Below are 20,275 nucleotides of genomic sequence, written 5' to 3'. Positions count from 1 at the left end.
TCGCTTGGAACACTGGTCGGTGGACAGGACAGGTGCTTATGGACAACTGCGGCCAGATCAGCCACAGCTGGCTGTAGCTTGCCCAGTAGGTCAAGGGGTTGCGCAGCAGCTCCACATCCTCAGCAAGATAGGCAGCCACCAAGGTGTGTGCACTACCTGCCTGATGAAACAAAATGGGTGGCAAAATTTTGCACAGCCCTACTGCACAGTAGTATCAGGCTATTGTGAAGTCAGCTTCTCATATATATGTGGCCATCTGAGTAATAAAATTCCTCTCCATTTCCTTGTTCATCAGAGAAGCCACTACTACCAACTCAGGGCATACAACACATGTGGACATGACCTTTTTCAGGGTGTTCTACAAAAAAGGAAATGGTCAATTCGCTAAACCAAATGGCTTACAATGTTGGCTATACTAAGACCAGACAAGATATTGTAGATAAGTGAAAAGAAAGGTTGGTGTAGAGACCTATTGGTTAGGAGGAGGGTAACAAAAAGTCCTGGAAGAAGTGGGTTTTAGGGACTGTTTTGACAAAGAAGAGAAAATGGACTTGGACCAACAAGTACAAGGAAGTGCAGTGAGCAGCAAGAGTCTTGATGAATTCCACAATGGACTTTCCACTTACAATTAATAGGAATGGTAAAGTGTTCAGATACTACAGTGACGGGCATCAGTATTGAATGGACAAAGATAAAGAAAGAAGCAAGGAGAGGATTAGAAAAAAATTAAAGAAAAACTAGGAAGAAATAAGAGCAAGCATGGAGAAGGGACAAGATTATCCAGAAGATTAAGGCAATGTGCAGAAATGCAGGATTCATAATATACATATATAAAAGCAGTGAGGGAATCTGAATAAAGAGTAGTTTGTACTTGGCTGTGGGAGAGAAAGATTGTTCTGACATCTATATTTTGGGCAGAGTGCTGTAGGAGGGGTGGGAAGTGATGGAGGTATAGAGGAGATATTAGTCCAAGGGATAAAAGACCCAAGGTAGGCCAAATAGATTAATACTGAAGCAAGGTGGCGACTGGAGGATTAGAAGATGTATTTGTGCTAAACTCTTCCGAGGTGAGCCCAAGCTAAAGACTTGCTCCCCGCTATCTTACTGCATATGCTCTGGGTTATGACCACATCTTGCCCATGTAAGACTCTTCTTCCCCTGACAAGCTTTGGTTTTACCTGCCCCATGAGCAGACCTTACAGCTTGACAAAGGAGAGTCTTGCCAGCTCTAAAGTTTTCTTGGGTTTGCAAAACAAAATGAACATGGTGTCCTCTGACAGCAGAAATAGTATAGATCGTGATGTAAGCTGCCTTGAAAATCAGCCTTATCATGAGACAAGGAGTAAGGTATGAAGCAGAAAAAATGTATTGCATAAAACTAGAAAAGAACATGTAAGGAAAAAGATCTGGTAGGTTTGGAGACAAAAATGCAAAAAAACCCACCAGCGATGCCTCACCTTGCTTTCACTAACTTGAAGCAGTTTGCTTGTAAGTTCTGTCTGTTGTCAGCCGCTAGTTTTATTCTCAGAAGAAAATCTTCAGTCTGTTGCTCGGGTCCTCAACCTTCCACTTGGATTCAGGGCATCTTTCCTTAGCTGTTTCCTCGCAGATCCTACTATATGCCGCTCCTTATCTTGTCATCATTCTTTTTTCAATTCAAAGGAAATGAAACCACTAATTTCTGTGCGGCGTTCCCTACCCTCTTAATACCTGGCTCCTTCAATACCTTGTACTTTGTAATCTCTCGTGTCTCTCTGTGGGATGTCGTATGTGTAGCTTCCACTCGAGCCTTGCCATGACTTTTTCAAAACGGATGGGTGGGTTGATGAAAGACATTGGAGAGGTGCACCAGGGGCATCTCCTGCCACATCTTTGATGATTGGCTTCATTTTAATCAGGAGGATGATGTTCTGGTCCTGCTTCCCCTGCTGCTTCTCCTTGGTTGCTCCCTCCATGCCTCTCTCATGGGGCTCCGCCTCCCCTACACCCTGCCTACCGCCAACCGTGATGGAACCATTCATTGTCGGAGATGGTATTCTGGATTTTCTCAGTGCTTGAGCCTACCAGTCTGACGGCCACAGGTAACTTGCACTGCCTTTTCTCGTGAGCGTCTCCAGCAGGCCTCTCTCATCATCTATGTGCGCTCTGTTCACCGGTGCCCCATCTCTCTTCTGAATTTGGATTCGTTGGTCCATCAGCCATGACTGACCTGTGGCGTTGCTGGGCCCCACTGAGGACCAATATCCGTCAGAGGTCGCAGCTGTCCACCCTGGCTCCATGAATGGCACCTCCAGTCCTGGCTGCTGGTGAAGTCCTGGGATGAACCCTTCCTGGGGTGCCCAACAGACCTCCTCTCCCAGACTGCTTGCGGGCTCCCACCCTTTCTGCTCTGTCAGGGACCCTACTGCTAGTCCCACCCGGCTGGTGTTCTGCTAAGCCTTTTGGCCTGGCTCCAGGCATCCAGCTGGCCAGTCAGCCCTGGCACACCTGTACAAAGTACGTCCAAACCAATGCAGGAGCCATTCCTAGCTCCCTCTGGCTTGTCCACTTTTTTTCCCTTTTATCTGTATCCATGGCAGGTGGAGCCACCACAGTTTCACTTTCACTGGCTCTGCTTCACCATGCAGTGTCCCACCACCTCTTGGCTCCCTGAGGTAAGTTCTTTTCACATACCTCTCCATTTAAGTTGCCTTGGGGCATCCTGTTGTCAATAATTAGCTCTTCCCTGTTCTCACTGTGGTTTCCTGGGTGATTTGTTCAGCTCTTCTCTATGTCTCCACACCTTGATAAGAAACCAGCAGCTCCGTTAGTTACTCGCAGTTGGTACCTAACCCTAAATATGAAAGGTTGCAATGACAGCGCCCACCAAGTAATTCGGGCATTGTCGTGTTTGAATTTGCTCAACCGCTGTAAGGGAGTGTAATCAGTAATCAATTCAAATTCTTGTTCCAGTAGGTAATACTTAAAATAATTCCCTACCCACTTTTTGGCTAAACACTCTGTCTCAATAGTTGAGTACCTGGTTTCAGCAATGCTAAGCTTTCGACTGGCATAGGCGATCGGGTGTTTGATGCCTCCTTGCTCCTGACAGAGCACTGCGCCTATAGCCATCTCAGAAGTGTCAGTCTGCACAATGATAATTTTAGAAAAGTTGGGTGTTATGCCCAGCACATCGTGACACAGGGCCCTTTTGACCTCTTCAAAGTATTTTTCCATGTCGGGCATCCAACAAATGAAACCCTGTACTTTTCCCCTTATAGCATCCATGAAAGCTGCTGCCCCCTCTGCAAAGTGAGGGATAAACCTCCTATAATAATTGGCTAGGCCAAGAAAGGCCCACATTTGATGCTTTGTCTAGGTGGGGGGACTTTTCTATTATTTCTATTTTGCCAGGCAGGGGACGTATCACACCCTGGCCCACTCTAAACCCAAGATAATGGTTTTTTTGTACTCCGAAGGTGCATTTTTTGGGGGTTGATTCTCATTCCCTGTCCATCATATTTTTCGTAATACCGTGCTTACATGGTGTAGATGTTGTTCCTATGTTTATGAGTAAATTATAACATTGTCAATATAGGCGGCAGTGTACATGGTGTGAGGAGCGAGCATGCAGTCCATCAGCCATTGAAATGTGGTTGCCACAGCATGTAAGCCAAACAGCATCCTCATGAACTCAAATATCCCCTGGGAGGTACCAAAGGCTGTCTTTTGCTGGTCCTTCACTGCCACAGAAATTTGCCAGTAGCTCTTCACCATGTCAGTTGTGGACATATATTGAGCCCGTCCTAACTGTTCCAATAATTCTTCCACATGTGGCATTGGAAAAGCGTCAAAACTGGCAATTTTGTTGACTTTTCTGAAGTCTATGCAAATCCGAAGCATTCCATCATCTTTTGGTACTGGTACCACCAGCTTCTCCAAGGGCTGCATGAAGGCACAACTATCCTCTGTGCCAACATCTTACGTAGTTCATGTCATATTTATTCACACAGGTGGTGTGGAATGAGCTGCCATCTTTCTCATACCATGGCCCTTTTGGTGTATGGATTTCATGAACCCATCTGGGTTTTTCTTTAAATACTTCTTTGAACATTACCATGAGCCCTCATAACTGGTGGTATTGTTCCTCACTGAGTCCTGCACCATACGTTAGCTGTCCCTCTTGGTTCTCCTCCTCCTGTGGTTCCCCCATCTCAGGTTCCAATTCCTCTTCAGGTTCTTCTGGACTTAACATCCACCCCTCTGACTCCTGCCATGCTTTCAACAGATTCACATGATAAATCTGTTGCTTCTTCTAATGCCCCACACGATGTACCTCATAATCCATGGGGCCAGCCTGTCGCACAATTTGAAGGGCCTCTGCCATTGTATCAGCAATTTGTTGGCTGTGGTGGGTAGCAGGACCAGGACCTTGTCCCCCACTTGGAAATTGTGCACGTGGGCTCCTTCATTGTACGCTTGCTTTTGCCTTTTTTGGGCCTCCACCAGGTTTTCCTGTGCTAGTTGTGTCACTTTCTCCAGGCATTTGATCATCTCCTGATGATGTCACTGGGCCTCAATCCCCAGCCATCCTGAGGTCTCCCATTCCTCCCTTACTTCCTGCAGCAAGCTTCGTGGCTTGTGGCTGAATATCAAGTCAAAGGGGGACATCTTTATCGATGTTTGCGACGTATCCCTCAGGGTGAAAAGGAGTGGGACCAAGGTCAAGTCCCATCTCCACGGCAGTGGAAAGAACATCCGCATTGCCCTCAAGGGTCCCGGAGCGGGGCGACATCAGAAGGGCGGTGCCCTCAGGAGTGAACAAAGCCCAGCAGGCACAATAACCAATACGTACTGATGTCCGGTGCTACTTTTTGTCAGTGGCCCTACTATGTCTAGGGCTATCCTATTAAAAGGCATCTCAATGATTGGCAATGTTTGTAATGGTGCTTGTGGGGGTTGCCTCTCTTGGACTCTATGGCACTCCGGGTATGCTTCAAAATGCTGCGTGATTTCTTCCCTTATTTTTGGCCAAAAGAACCACCGCCCAATCCTCGCCAATATCTTATCCACCCCAAGGTGGCCCCCCATGGGACTAGCATGCGCTGACCTCCAGACTTGACTACGGAGGCTCCTAGGTACTATTAATTGTCAGGTCCACTCTCCACACATGGGACATTTACTAATCCGATATAATAGACCCTCGTGTACCCAAAAATATGAAGCACTTACGTCAACCTTGGGCCGTATGGTTTCCTCTTCAATGTGGGCCACCTGTGTCTCCCTAATCTCTGTAGTTCATCATCTTCTTCTTGGGCAATTCGGAACTGCTGACCCTTGGTACCAGACCTGACATTTATCCATTCTTCATCACTGGATGATGCTAGTTCCTCTTCAGCAATCCAGCCTTCCCCTCGAGGTCGCCCTTTGCATGGACACTGGAGTCAGGAGTGGACTGGCCAAGTTCACCGATGACACCAAACTTTGGGGCAAAGCATCTACGCCAGAAGATAGGTGGGTGATCCAGGCTGACCTGGACAAGCTCAGCAAATGGGCAGACAAGAACCTCATGGTGTTTAACACCGAAAAATGCAAGGTTCTCCACCTTGGGAGGAAAAACCTGCAGCACCCGTATAGGCTCGGCAGTGCTACGTTGGTTAGCACTACAGAAGAAAAAGACTTGGGGGTCATCATTGACCACAAGATGAACATTAGCCTCCAATGCGATGCTGCGGCTAGTAAAGCGACCAAAATGCTGGCATGCATCCATAGATGCTTCTCGAGCAAATCCCGGGACGTCATTCTCCCCTTGTACTCGGCCTTGGTGAGGCCGCAGCTGGAGTACTGAGTCCAGTTTTGGGCTCCACAATTCAAAAAGGATGTGGAGAAGCTTGAGAGAGTCCAGAGGAGCGCCACGCGCATGATCAGAGGTCAGGAAAACAGATCTTACGATGACAGGCTGAGAGCCATGGGACTCTTTAGCCTGGAAAAGCGCAGGCTCAGGGGTGATCTGATGGCCACCTATAAGTTTATCAGGGGTGACCACCAGGATCTGGGGGAATGTCTGTTCACCAGAGCGCCCCAAGGGATGACGAGGTCAAACGGTCACAAACTCCTGCAAGACCGTTTCAGGCTGGACATAAAGAAGAATTTCTTTACTGTCTGAGCCCCCAAGGTCTGGAACAGTCTGCCAGCGGAGGTGGTTCAAGCACCTACATTGAACACCTTCAAGAGTAAATTGGATGCTTATCTTGCTGGGATCCTATGACCCCAGCTGACTTCCTGCCCTTTGGGCAGGGGGCTGGACTCGATGATCTCCCGAGGTCCCTTCCAGCCCTAATGTCTATGAAATCTATGAAATCGTAGCTCTTCTGTGCATACTTCCTCTAATACTTCATACAAAGGGGGCCAATCTTGCCCCACAAGCATTGGACGATCCAAGTGTGGTGCAAAGCCTACCCATAATTTTCCTTTATGAACTGTGATTTTCATGTCCACGAAGCTCCTCTCACACTTTGGCCTCCCCGCGTATGCAATGCATCCTGACTGGGTGACACCACCCGATAGTCTCTGGGAATCAACCCTGACTGTATTAAGGTCTGGGAGCAGCTGGTGTCCAATGTTGCCTGAAGTGGCTTGCCTGCCACCCACACTGTCACCATGCGGCGGTCCCATACTACCACCTCCTCACTAGGCCCAAAGCTGCAGTCCATTTCTTCGACTGGTTCACTGGGCTCATGCCATTCTCTTGACCCTGGGGCTTCTTTATTAGGTTGTCATCTTTCCGGCGTCCCCATGGTATATTCTCTAGAGGCATGTCCAGTTTTGCCACACTGGTAGCACACAACCCTTCATCGCACATGCCATGAGATCCTTGTTGCATCTCATCCTTCTTTTTAATTGTCATTGTGGAGCTCCTGTACGTTTTTTCCCTCAGCGCTTCTCCTTCTGAAGCCACAAAATCTTCCACAATTTGTAGGTCTTCCATGGCTGTCAGTGGGAGATGGCACTGCACCCATAATCGCGTGTCCTCCTCTAAGTCCTTTATTGCATGGAACAATTTTTGGTAATGTTCTGGGGTGAGTTCCAGGTGATGTAAAATGGCTGTCTCCACCTTACCATAGTCATAGGCATCTTCAGTTGGCAAAGCTAGGTATGCAGCCTGTGCCTTGCCAACCACTAACACTCATAACTGAGTGGTCCACTGGAGCCTATCCAGCCCCATCTGGATCGCTGTCCTTTTGAATGCCTCGATATATGCCTCTACATCATCCTCAAGTGTCATCAGATGCATGCGGAACATTGTCCAATTTTGGCACATCCAGTCTTCCTGTTGTATGGCCTGCTGTTTTTGGACTTCCATCACCTTGGTCACAGCATTCAATGTTTGGCCTAACAAGTCCATCTGGGCATTCAGGTTGACTTCCATCGCTACGTCGGTCTCCAGGGTCTCTTCTTCTATTCTGTTCCCGGCCAGTGCACCAAGTTCTAATCCCCCATGTCTCTCTGCAGGACATCATGTCTAGCTTCTGCTCAAGCCTTGCTGTGACTTTTTCAGAACAGATGGGTGGGTTGATGAGCAACCTTGGAGCAGTGCACCAGGGGCCTCATCTGCCACATCTTTGATGATTGGTTTCATTTTAATTGGGAGGATGATGTTCTGGTCCTGCTTCCCCTGCTGCTTCTCCTTGGTCACTCCCTCTGTGCCTCTCTCATGGGGCTCCACCTCCCCTTCACCCCACCTGCCGCCAACTGTGATGGAACCATTCGTCGTTGGAGATGGTATTCTGGATTTTCGCAGTGCTTGAGCTCACTGGTCTGATGGCCGCAAATAAGCTGCGCTGCCTTTTCTCGCAAGTGTCTCTGGTGGCCCTCTGGTGGCATCTTTGTGACATCCGTCCTTGGCACCACTCTCTTTGCCGGTGCCCTGTCTCTCTTCTGCAGTAGGCCATGAGTGACCTGTGGGCTCGCTGGGCCCCACCAAGGGTCAATCTTCATCAAAGGTTGCAGCTGTCCACCCTGGCTCTGTCGATGGTGCCTCTGGTCCTGGCTGCTGGTGAAGTCCTGGAATGAGCCCTTCCTGGGGTGCCCAACAGAGCTTCTCCCCTGGACTGCTTGTGGGCTCCCGCCCTTTCTGTTCTGCTGGGGACCCTACTTCCGGTCCCCCTGATTCATGTTCCGAGCCTTTTGTCCTGGCTCCAGGCATCCGGCTGGCCATTCGGCCCCAGCACACCTGTACAAAGTGCGTCCAAGCTGAAGCAGGAGCTGTTCCTAGCTCCCTCTGACTTGTGCCCTTTTTTCCCCTTTAATCTGTATGCATGGCAGGAAGAGCCACCGCGGTTTCACTTTCACCAGCTCCACTTTGCCGCATGGCATCCCACTGCCTCTTGGCTCCCTGAGGTAAGTCCTTTTTACATACCTCCATTGGTATACCTGTCTATGGAGGCCATTGTCACTTAAGAGTTTCACCTTCTCCCTGTCTATTAGGCCACATCTCTTCTATTCTGCATGTAGCCATTATTTAGAGAGAGACACTTTTGTTATTTGATCTGGTTATAATCTTATTGCTAATCTTTTGATAAAAATCACAAAAAAATTGCAAGCATTTATACTTATAAGTAACCTGATTCATATAGCCATAAAAGTGATTAAAATGTATACCACTTACCACTAACTTTTGAAAAAAGATTAAACATGAAGCTAGTTAAATCAACTAGGAAGGAAATCTATGCAAGTGGGAATAATGTTCCCTAAAACTAATCATAGTATATGTGAGTAATTGCAGCAGTATTAATCCTATGTTAGTAAGACTGTCACTGTGTAGCTAACAAGCCATTCCTGCCAGAAGTACCAGAAAGCAAGCTTGTGAAATGCATAGTTAAGTTCCTTTTTAATATGCTAATGACTGTGCTTGAGCACAAGTCTTCTGCAACATATGCACTCCCTCCCTTTTTACCTTGTACAGCTGTGAATGATGATGAGGGCATAAGGTACTCAGCATAGAGTCTTGATGTGATGGCAACACCTAGTGTTTCTAGTATTTCTAGTCTCTACACACACTCACTGCAATAGACAGAAGAGATTTAGCAGATCAAGGCCTTAGTTTCAGATTTTCTACAAGTATTGATTTCTGAAGTTGCAAGTCAGCACTTGCTTGAGTCTATGCTTCTAAAAGCCTTTTATAGGTCAGCCCGACAATGACAGTGGAACAGTAGCAAAATCAACAAAGGCGGATTATTACTAATATTGGAGGGAGAGAGGGAGATTCACCACTAATAGCTGTATAACTCAAAGAAGAAAATGAAAATATTCGGAGGAGTACTCAGAGTGGCATCATAGGATACAGCTATCGTTCCACATAGTGTTTTATTGCAATTTCCTGTTTTGTTATATTTCATATTATGAATCACTGTGTTAACAGATTTTTAAAGAAAGCTAACCAAAAATTTAGGTACTGCAGACTTTTGTGTAAGACTTTCATTACCTCTTGTTTCTGGTCAGCACGTAAATACCACAAGAAAATAATTTCTGGGAGTATTAATTAGGCCCTTCCCTGTTTAATATAACTTAGTGTAATTCCATAGGCCTATCAAGAAGGTTACTACAATAAATATTTTGCTAAATTATCTAGTTTGCTAGTGACTTTGTAATGAATCAGAGATCAACCTCAGTCAGAATGTCTCCTCAGCACAGAGACATCCAAAAACTATTTTGCAACCATGTAGAAATAAAGATCAGAAGAATGCTTTAAGGCTGTTACAGGCAGTTAAGCAAGCCAGAAAAACAGAAAATGAAACTAAATCAACAAGGGAAATGATGCCACACAAGCTGAGTCCTGTGCAAGTCTTCAAAACTTTTTTACACAAAAACCAGCCAATCACAGCAGGCCATGACAGTGCATTAAAAATGTCACAAATATCAACAGGACTACTACATTTAAGTTATATACTGTATATTACTGCTCATTCTTTGTTGGCAGAGAAAGTCTGTGATCTGTCTGTCTTTACTTGAAAGGTATTAGGCAAATTCTTCTCTATGCTTCAAACAGATTTCACATTTACCCCAGGATAAATAATTTAATCCTGGAAAAAGTGCAAGAGTATAGATGTCCATCTCCTTTATCCCAGGAAAAATGCTAAAAAAAGTTTCCCGTAAAAAGGATACTAACAGTTTATCTGGGGATATAGCAGGGTACATCTGTAGAATTATTCTGCCTTGAATCAATGACAGAAAAGCAGCACAGTATTCAGATACTCACTACTCTGATTGGAAAAGTGATGTGTGTACATGCCAATCTTGGGATATTTCTGTTCAGGGATAAACAAAATCACAACTTTTTCAGGGATAAATGCACCAACTGTTCCTAGCCTTAGTTGCATGTGTGCAAATCCACTGATATTAATAGGAAGGCATCAATATAACTGAGATCTTCTGAATCCTCAAAGATCTAGAAATACATTCATGTTAGTAATTTAACTAGAAATGAATACCAAATCACCCCTCTGAGATCACCATAGTGCATTTTTATTGAAATAATCTACTTTTAGGAATAATCTATGATACTTATGTGTACTGTATTAGTACGTCTGAGCACCTCACAATATATTACATGACATATATATTATACCTTTAGCTTCACAACAGCCCCATGGGGTAAGGAAATGTTGTTATACTGGTTTTATAGATGCCACAGAAGCACAGAGAAATTAAGGATATTTTTACACTGATATTTAGGATCAATACTGAGGGTTGATCCTCAACCAGCCTCAGCAAAGCACAAAAATAAATATATCTTGTTCTTATTTCCTGAGTACTGCACTAAGTTATATCCTAGGTCCCTTTATGGAGCCCTTCTAAGAATCTGCTTATCAGCTACTTGTGTCTTTTTTTCCAGGTTTATCTCTGCTTGAGAGCAACAGACAGAGGAAGTTGTGTGCAAGGCCTTGCAATCATGAGCAGTTTATAGTCAGGCTGGCTGAAAGACTTTCTGTGCCCGAGGCCTGTACACCTCAGTAAGTGGTGTGTAGGGGTGATGTTAATATATGCCAAAACCCATTCAGGTATTTGGTGCAGTTATAGATTACGTGTACCTACATATAAACTGACAGGCTTTGTGGATTAGGAGAGAGCAGCGGATGTGATACATCTTGACTTTAGCAAGACTTTTGCCACTGTTTCCTATTATATTCTCATTTAAAAAATAAGAAAATAGAGAATAGATGACAACACTGCAAAGTGGATACCTAACTGGTTGTACTCAAGGAGTACAATCTCTGCATTATCACACAACACAAGAATTTTGAGGACATAGAGAAGATCTTGTAGAGGGCACTGAATACAATGTCAGATTATTACCTAAATAATTATCTCAAACCCAACCCTAGCAAAACTCGAATCTTTGCTTTCCATCTGAGAAACCAGGATGTGGAACGTTACCTGGGGTGACCAGTCTGGAATATCAGAAACACCTGGTCTATGTAGGGGTAACTTTGTTACAAAAAGCACATACTGGGTGTGTCTACATGAGATGTGTTACTGAACAGTAGCTTAGTTTACAGCTCAGAAAGTGTGCGCCACTTACCATGCAGTAAGTGTGCACACACTTACTGCACAGTAAGCCTTGCTAATCATGAGTAAATTTGCTCCCTGCAAATGCAAGTAGTAAAATTACTTGCAATTACTTACTATGCAGGAGTGCTCATGCAGGTGCCATTTGCTCCCAGCCAGCCAGCCAGTAGGGGGCGGGAGATTGCTCCCTGTCCCTGGGAGCTGCCTACTGCTGGGACAGGCTCTGCCACCAAAGCCTGGGTGGGGACTATGTCCCCCTGCCCCGGCAGCAGGGAGCCCCAAGCCCCCTGCTCCAAGATTGTGATGAGGGAGTGGGGGTTGGGAGGTCCTTATTTCCCAGCCCTGCTTTGCCATCACAGAGCCAGGGGCTGGGAAATCCTTATCTCCAAATAGCAGCTCTGCTGTTGTGGGACTGGTGCTGAGAGATCCTTATTATCCAGCTGGAGCTCTGCAGTTGTAGGGCTGGGCCTGGGAGATTTGGATCTCCCAGTGCTAGCTCCACGACCACAAAGCTGGCACTAGGAGCTCTCTGCTGGTGAGGGCTGGGAAGCCTGTTCCCCATCCAGCTCTGCAGTCATGGAGCTGAAGATGGAACAGGCTCCCCAGCCACCACCCCGCAATCATGGAGTGGGGGCTGGGACCTGTTCTGGTCAGGGGCAGGTCCCAGCCTTATGCTCTGATTGGGTGATTGAGGCATGAGGCTTGGAAAGAGCTGCTGGGGTGGAGCAGGTAGATCAAGGCAGAGGGCTGGGACTTGCCCCTCCCCTGCAGCTCTTTCCAAGTTTCTTGCCCCTGTTGAGGAACCAGGGCCAGGAGGTAACTGCTGCCATGGCAGGAGGATATTGTCCCTATCCCAGCAGCAGGCTGCCCCACCCCAGCGGCAGGGAGCAATATCCCAGCTCTGGCCAAGAGGCCCATCTCCTGGCCCATTGCAGGGGCCCACTGCAGGGCCTTGGGAAGTGGGAGCAGTTTTCTGCCATTAGCAGCAAATCTGCTCCTTCTTCCATGCATATGTAGATGCTTGCCTGGGAGTGTTTACTCGCGAGTAGTTTACTCATGAATAAAATGCTTCCAGTTCTAATGCACATGTAGACACACCCATTAAATAGCAAAGCCAAGGACAATTCAGAAAACAACATTCTGCAGAAGCTTGCAAATTCAAAGTGGGGAGCACATCCATCCACCCTATGTGCTACTGCCTTAACACTTTGTTTCTCTGGGGCTGAATATGCCTGCACCACCTGGGCATGCTCAAGTCACAGTACGTATAGAGACTGCCTTAAATGATGCATGAAGAATTATACAGGCTGCCCAAAAGCCACCCCTGTTACCTGCCTATACAGACTATCTGGCATAGCTCCCTCTTATATCAGAAGGAAAGTAGCAGGTAACATTGACCAGCAAGTACAAGAGTCAGACAATTACCACTATATGGACATCAACCAACACACCATCTCCAGGGATCCAGGTTTTCCATTTCCCATAGAAAAATGGAAAAACCCCACAGATTTTCCCTTTTAAATGAGAAAAACTCCAATTTCTATTTTTAATGGAGAAACAAATGGATTTTCTAGCTAGCAGAGTTCCAGCATGCAAGGGGCTGTGGGACGTGGGAGTGTAGCAAAACCCCCAGTTTTTCTTTTTTTTAAATTTATTTTAAAATGCATTCCCTCCCCTTTCCCAACCATTTCTGACTTTTTCTCTCCCTCTCTATTCCCTCTAGATAAGTGAGCTTAGACTTAGGATAAGCTTTAAGATTTTTATTATGGTAGCAAGTTTTTGGTTTTGGATATCCACTGTTTTATAGTGTATAATTATTAGGTTTGTATTGATTTTTACTGTTGTATATTGTATAATTATCATTTTTGTATTGATTTTATTGTTTCATATGGATATTGTATGATTTAGGCCTGTGTTTGTAAGTGAACCAAAGTCATGTCAAGTTTCCATTTTATATGTCAAGCCTCTGTCTTGTGTCCTCTGCCTGGGCATCCCATGTTGCAACTGTATGAGTCACATACCCCTCCCATATAAATTGGTTCCTGGATGAATGAGAATGATTGGGAATGATTGAAATACAATGGTAGCAGGCCTCTAAATGGCCTGTAATGACTGGGCCATCACCTTGCATTGAATCATCCAGGAACCATGGACCTCACCCAGGAACAGAGACAAGAACCCAGCATTTGAAAAACAAAAGACGCTGCAGAACCAGCAACTCTACCAGTACCCCACCATTACAGACACCCGAAACTGCACATCCCTGCATGGAGCACACATGCTCAGTATGCCAGGGGCTGACCCTTGCCTGGGCATGCCTCCTGTCACTACGGTCACACAAGGCCTGCCCCTATAAAAAGAAGCAGTGAAGACAGACCCAGTGGGATGCCCTCTCCATCTGGACCAGCACCATGCCACATCACCTATCCACCCAGAGGCCCTGCCGGCGACCCCCCTCTGGACAACACCTACTGGACAAGGACCCCTTTCCAGCCTGGGATAGGTAGATATTACCTGAACACCTCCTCCTACAATTTGGACTCTCTCTCTCTGTCTCTCTCTCTCTCCTCCTGGACTTCAGTGGACTTCAGCCCCTGTACCAAGCCTCTCTAACCCCTACTGCCATTGTGTGTGCGTGTGCGTGTGTGTGTATGTGTGTGTGTGCGCAAAAGAACCAATAAGATATTGTGTCACCATCTCCCCTGTTCAATAGAACCACTGTCATTTGCAACCCTGAGTTGGGTCATGTTTTAGTGAATCCCTGTCCCTTCGCTATCTTAAATTCCAGCCTCATTCTCTCTCTATCTCAGCTCCAGCCCCCCTCTCTACTAGTTTCCCGATCTCCTCCCAATTCCATCTCCCCTTTTCTGCCACCTTACAGCCTTTCCTTCCCTTCATACTGTCCCTGCTGCCTTTCAGCCCCCCATGCCATCTACTGCCTTTTCTCTGTGACTTCCTGCTGCCTTTCTCTGCTTTCCTGCTGCCCTGCCACCTTTCAGTCTCTCCTGCTGCTTTTCCTGTGACTTTCTGCAGCCTTTTTCTGCTTTCCTGCTGCCCTACCACCTTTCAGTCTCTCCTGTCACTTTTCCTGTGATTTTCTGCTGTCCATCTCTATGTTTCCAGGCTTCCCCCACACCTTCTGTAGTCATCCCCCTCCACAGCTTCACAGCTCCTCGTGGCTTTCCTGCAGTTTTTTTCCAGCAGCTGGAGCCTTTCTCCAGCTCCCAGTACCTACTGCCACTCCCTACTACTTCTCTGGCTCCCCACACCCAGAGCCCCTCTTTAACACCCACACTTTCCCTTAGTCCCATTTTCCCTCTCCCCACCTACCTTTTCAGCTCTCTCATAGTGCTGGCTCCAGTCCCAGCCTCTGTGCCAGATCCTCCCCTGTTCTGCAGGGTTTGGACACTGTCTTTTAATCAATTAAGATCAATTAACCTAAAGTTACCCCCAAGCCTCAGCTCTTCAGCCCAGTCTACCAGTTCTAATCCCAGTCCTGGTGACTTTCACTCCCAGCAGCTTTCACTCTCTACACTTCTACTTTCTTACCTTAACCTTTTCCCAGGTATCCCAAGTACACCAAGCACATACATACATACACATCACAACACCCAAGTTAGGAACTTACCTGTGTGTATGTGTAGGTGGGTTGTACGTGTGTGAACTGGTGTGTGTGTCTGTGTATGTGTGTATATGTGTGTGTGTATATATATATAAAATGTGTCATTGTTTGCATGATATGTGAATTAGTGATCTGGATCTAACTTTTGGGGCGTATTGTGTATGTGCTTGAATTGGTGATAGGTATGCAAGTGCCTAGGCTATTTTGATGGGTATGTGCCTAAACTGGTAGTGTGTGTGTGTATGTACCTAATTGATTTATGTGTTTGTATATGTACAATTGTACACCACACCATCCTGTCTAACATCAGAGAGGGGGGGGCCTTAGCCTACAGCAGGCAGCACATACCCCCAACATGGGCTCCTCTCTGGCTGTGCTGCCCGTGAGGTTGGAGCCAGGCCCCACATTTTGCTCCACCACAGCAGCCACTAGTGGCAGCCAGGGTTCAGAAACTGCTGTGGGGGGCAGGGGGCTATAGACCTGGGTTCCTGGCCCCATAGTCCTGGCACCTGGGGCCTCTCCACTGGGAGGAGTGGGTGGCTGTGGTGGGGAGTGAGGGGTACCAGCAGCAGGGCTGAGAGGCTGTGGCATGGGAGTGAGGGTCCAGGACTTGCTTCCAGGTGAGCTAAGGAGTAAGTGGAACTCTGATATTCCATGATAAAAAACTCAAAATCAAATACCAAAACTTATAGATATTTAGAATTCATTTTATTATAGTGATTGAGGCACTGGTAGGCTTCCAAATTGCTTTAAAATTTTAAATTTATCAATACAACATAGTGCTCAATTAATACCTATATATGTAGTGGTGTTCCATTTTAATCACAGTTTTTGTTTTTTTTAATCAGAGAATTTGTGATTTTATCAATTTTTGATATCTTAAGAGAGATGACCAGGATTCTCTTATCAAGAAATAGCTTTTTCTCCACTACCACACCATTGACCACATCACCAGAACCAGCCAGAACTACTCTCTGGCAAAAAGAATGGGAGAAACTAGGCAACAAATCTGTTGAATGGAGCCAACAAGGAATTACCTCCAGTGAAGAGTTAGCATCCAGTTCCAACTACAAATGACACACATGGTAGAGGCTGAACAGATTGAGAGTGTGTCTCAGTTGATGCAACTCTCTCATGAAATCATGGGGCCTCTGTGCAACTGACCAATGTGTTTGTCAGGAGAAGCAAACCATGGATCATTTCCTGAGATGTCCTGCCATAATGCACCCCACAAGGTCTAGCAACACCAGCAACAGAAGCAGTGGCCTGTGCAGAATATTGGGAGCAGACTATGTAGAAGAATTAGATTGGAGACACAATGAAGAATACTCAAGGAGTAGTCATCAATGTCTAGATGGGATGAGACATCAAGTGGGGTTCCCCGGGATTCTGTCCTAGATCTATTGTTCAAAATCTTCATCAATGATTTGGGTGGTGGGATTGAGTGTACGCTTAACAAATTTGTGGGTGACAGCATGTTGGGTGGAGTTGCAGACATTCTGGAGGGCAGTTCTAGGATTCAGAATGGCCTGGATAGACCGGAAAAACTATTCCAAATCAATCAGATGAAATTCAGCAAGGACAAGTACAAAGTCCTGCATTTGGGACAGAACAATTGCATATACAAATACAAACAGGGGAATTCCTGTATTAACAGGAATGTCACTTGCAAATCAAAGGAAGTGAGTCTTTCAGTCTATTCAGCACTGGTGAGGCCTCACCTGGAGTTCTGAGTACAGTTTTAGGCACTGTACTTCAAGAGGGACATGGATAAATTGGAAAGAGTTCAGTTCAGAGCAACAAAAAGGTTAGAGGGCTGAAATGCAAGATTTATGAGCAAAGGCTGAAAGAGCAAGTGTTAATTAGTCTGAGGAAGGATTTCATAACATTTTTCAAATGCCCAAAGGTTGCTTATAGAGAGGATGGAGATGTGCTTTTCTCTCTGGCTGTAGAGGACAGGACTAGGAGCAATGGCCTCAAGCTGCAACAGAGGAAATTTTGGCTGGAGATTAGGAGGAACTTTCTGACTATGAGAATGGTCAAGCTTTGGAACAGGCTGCCTAGAGAAATTGTGGAATCTCCATCTTTGGAAATTTTCAAGGGCAGGTTGGACAGACACTTGGCTGAGATAGTTTCACCAGGGATGATCCTACCTTGAGCAGAGTGCTGGTCTACTGTTTTAGGTGCCTTTCAATTATACTTTCCTATGATATTATGACCTAGAGATGATAGGTTGGTATACTTCAGACACTGACCCTTGAAGGGTTCCTTATAAGCCTTTCCCATATACCTAATATCAAAGGGTGTACGTTCCTCAAGTACAATGTTTCACTGATCAGTTATAAAAAGAAAGGTCAGAGGAATTCTAAAGTTCTTACAGAGAGTCCAGTACAAGAGTACATGCCAATTCTTGTCCCTCTAAGATGGTTCAAGTCCACACTCTTCTTGGAAGGAGACAAATTATTAGGTCTTTGGTATCATAAGTATTAAGCTTGTCTCTGGCTACACTTTCTTTGGTTGCTACATTAAAGGAAGATTCTACATTTCTATTTGCAATATTCAATTATATACTTATATGCTCTTCATCACTATAGCATCAGTCTATTGTCTCCTCACTGCTTAATCACAGGGGTGTTCTACATCCTTTGCTGTGCAGTGATCCCTCATGTGGCAGAAGATATTTGGACAAGAAATGGAATCTGGCATGGAGAAGAATCACAGTCGGAGGCTGAGATACATCACACATAAATGGCAGTAAGCATTCTCAGTTTGTGATGTAATACAGGTAGAGGTTTCCCATGCTTTCGTGGGTTCTGTATGTGCAAATTCGCTCTTATGTAATGACCCTTTTTATACCAAAAATTCATTGTATTCGAGGTACATTCATTCTTATGCAATCCGTGTGGTGGAAACTCACAGTCAGCTACTTTGTGTTGTGCATTGTGGGAGTGACGCACACCAAAAAATAGTCTCCTGTGTGGATCTGTGCTCCTCGCTCATTGTGATGCGTGTTACCATTATTGTAACATTCAGCACCACCCTGTACTTGTGTGTACTATCTGCTGTTGGTGAGTACCAAAATTGTCTTGGAAAAGTGGTAGAAATTAGGGCTGTGTGAAACAGCAGCATTCCACTTTGATGTTTTGATGGAACAGTGTTTCGTTTTGAGTTTTGTTTCATTTTGAAAACACTGTTCTGTTTAATTGAAATGGTTTTGCTGTTTCAACGCTGTTTCGACATTTCAATTGGGCTGGGGAAGGGAACTCAGCCCTGGGGCTGTGCTGCACCTGCCTTCACTGGGCTGGGTCCCCACCACTTGAAGCTTGGTGGAGTTGGGCTGCACTGCACCTCCCTCCACCGAGCTGGGTTCTCAGCGGCTTGCAGTCCCATGGAACTCAGCCTGTTGGCAGGAGGCAGAGTGCAGCCCTGGCTGTGCCTGCCTTCCATTATTGGGTTGAGCTCCACTGGGCTGCTGGAGCTGATTGGCGTGCAGCCCAGTGTTGGGAGGCAGGCAGAGCTGGCAATGCACTTCAATCAACTCCACCAGCCCCAGAGAGCGCAGCCCAGTGGCAGAAGGCAGGGCGAGCCAGGGCTGTGCTCCCCACCAGGTTGAGCCACATGGGACTGCACGTAGCCACTGGGAGTGCAGCCCTGGCTCTCCCCTACCTCCTACTACCTGGCTGTGATGCTGGTTCAAAACTCAAAACATTTCAAAACTTGTGAAATGTTTTGACTGGCCTTGTTTCATTTCAAGGCTGGTCATTTTGATTCTGCTGTTTTGAGCTTGAAACGAGTTGAAACAGCATCGAAACAAAACACCTGATAACATTTTGCACAGTTCTAGTAGAAATGAGTCTGGAGGTCAGTACATTCAAGGTCTTGGAATGTATCCCTATCTGTTACATTGTAAAGTGGGTTCCCTTTATGCAATTTTGAGTTATGCACTGTTTTCTAGCAATGCATGTATGGCTTAAAGCAAGGGAATCCTGTAATAAAACTTCCTGCTGGTACACAATCCAGAGGTCTCCTAGCCATATCTCTACCATGACTTGTCTAAGAAAAACCAAATGAGATAGGCAACAGTGGATAGAAGGAAAGAATTGGGGCAGAGCTCACAGATAACTTACTTTTGAGTAACTTATAGATTCATAGATGTTAGGGTTGGAAGGGACCTCAATAGAACATTGAGTCCGACCCCTTGCATAGACAGGAAAGAATGCTGCGTTCAGTGTACCCCAGCCAGATGCCTATCTAACCTCCTCTTGAAGACCCACAGGGTAAGGGAGAGCACTACCTCCCTTGGGAGTTCATTCCAGATTTTGGCCACCCTAACTGTGAAGAAGTTCCTCCTAATGTCCAGATGTCCAGTCTAAATCTACTCTCTGCTAGCTTATGACCATTATTTCTTGTGACCCCCGGGGGCACCTTGGTGAGTAGAGCCTCACCAATTCCCTTCTGTGCCCCCATGATGAATTTATAGGCAGCCACAAAGTCGTCTCTCAACCTTCTCTTGCAGAGGCTGAAGAGGTCCAGGTACCTTAGTCTCTTCTCATAGGGCTTGGCATGCAAACCCTTAACCATACAAGTGGCGCTCCTCTGAACCACATCCTCTGAACCACAGGTTATCCACATCCCTCTTGAAGTGTGGTGCCCAAAACTGCATGCAGTACTCCAACTGCGGTCTGACCAGTGCCCTATAGAGGGGAAGTATCACCTCCTTGGTTCTGTTTGTCATGCATCTGCTGATGCACAATAAAGTGCAGTTAGCTTTTCTGATGACTTGTCACACTGATGACTCATGTTCATCTTGGAGTCCACTAGGACTCCAAGATCCCTTTTCGCTTCCATGCTACAGAAAAGGTCATTTCCTAGGCAGTAGGTGTGCTGGACATTTTTCCTCCCTAGGTGCAGCAACTTCTGCCCATGTACCAAATGCCCTTGGACATGGTTGCTATAGACTAGTTATGCCAGCATCAATTTCCAAGAAAAAGACAAAACCCAGTATTGAATGAACATATTTTATAACGAAACCTGACCTGTGTTTTAGCATGAGAGTAATAGGGTCTTGTATGGAATCTACAAGAACTGTAGTAAAAGACAATATAG

Source organism: Crocodylus siamensis, chromosome 2 (genome assembly GCF_052110815.1).
Source record: "Crocodylus siamensis isolate JL-2025a chromosome 2, ASM5211081v1, whole genome shotgun sequence".
Lineage (NCBI taxonomy): Eukaryota > Metazoa > Chordata > Crocodylia > Crocodylidae > Crocodylus > Crocodylus siamensis.
The sequence above is the reverse complement of the archived record's forward strand: the minus strand, read 5'-3'. Positions refer to the sequence as shown.